This window comes from Cicer arietinum, chromosome 4 (genome assembly GCF_000331145.2).
Source record: "Cicer arietinum cultivar CDC Frontier isolate Library 1 chromosome 4, Cicar.CDCFrontier_v2.0, whole genome shotgun sequence".
Classification (NCBI taxonomy): Eukaryota; Viridiplantae; Streptophyta; class Magnoliopsida; order Fabales; family Fabaceae; genus Cicer; species Cicer arietinum.
The window spans coordinates 62714288-62715702 of record NC_021163.2 but is presented as its reverse complement, the minus strand read 5'-3'; positions in this window follow the sequence as shown (position 1 = coordinate 62715702).

Here is a 1415-nt window from a genome sequence, read left to right as displayed (position 1 = left end):
CCTACATATTCCCGTGTGTAGCTTTTCTCTTTTACTCAATTTACTAGTAGTAAAATGCTATTTTTCTTTCATTTCCTTTCTTTCCCCTGTTTTCAAAACCATCCTTAAAAATCAATTCCAATTAAACTGTTGAATGTATAAAAACTCTTGCTATTAATTATCTCGATATGATGCACGACTTCTACATATATTTCAAATTTCATCTATTCCAATTTCATTTCTCCATCTCTTTACCATGAACTTTTTTAACATCTTTTATTTTCTTAAAATTTGAGTAATTACATTATCGGGATCTAAAAATTATTAAGAATTATGATAAGATCGACAAAATTATATGTATCTAAAAAAGAATTAAATATATATATTTAGAATTATGGTAAGATCGACAAAATCACGTTGAAATTTGAGTATGTGAAATTGACTATGAATGCAAAGTCACGTTGAAATTTGAGTGCATCGTAACTGTAAAAATGATGTACTTAGTACAATCACAGCCACAAGTCACACTTTTGCAGAAATGCAAAAACTCACTTCATATAAATAGGGTACTCACTTCATATAAATAGGGTGGTGCTATTTAAAATTGTGGTTGGTGTTGAATCAAAATAAAACAAGAAATGTAGGGATGGTGATGAGCTGATGATGACTGAAAGTGTGACCAAGTTGTATGGCAAAACAAGAACATGGCAAAATCGTACTATTAAGTAAAAAAAATATTATAGGGGTGGATAAAAATCATACATAGTAAAAAAATTGAAGAAATGGAAAGGAAAAAAATTAATTAATTAGAGAAAGGGTGTTATAATTCAATTGTTTTTTAGGCAAGGAGAAGGGTACTTTTTGTAGATAAAATAAGTGTTATTAAGTTAAAAAAATTCTCGATAATTAAAATTACAAAAATATTTATATATTTACCACCATTAAAAATTGAAATACTCTTTAATTGAATATGTTAAACACTTTAAAAATTAAAAATTGAATATGTTAAACACTTTAATTTAATCATATTTGTACTATATTATAATGAATGTTGTGAATTTATTTATAAATTAATTCTTTTTAGTTTTAACGATTATGAATATATACCGTAAATTTTATTAATTTGAATAAATTAATATTGTCCTGTTTTAGTAAAAAAAACACATACAACTAATCAATTATAAGGAGCAAATATTATTAGTTAACTATGTATCTAGTTGATATTTTCTTTGTTAGTAAAAAAGAGAGTATGTTTTCTTTGTTTCTCAAACGAAATAGAGACTTCAATTTATAAATGAGATAAACATAGAGTTTTGTATTTCTTGGTTAAAAGTATTACAATATGTTTGGAACAGAGGAAAAGGAGAAGAGAAGAGTGAGTCAACAGAAACAAATTGTATTTTTCAAAATCTGTTCTATTTGTTCATATCCATAAA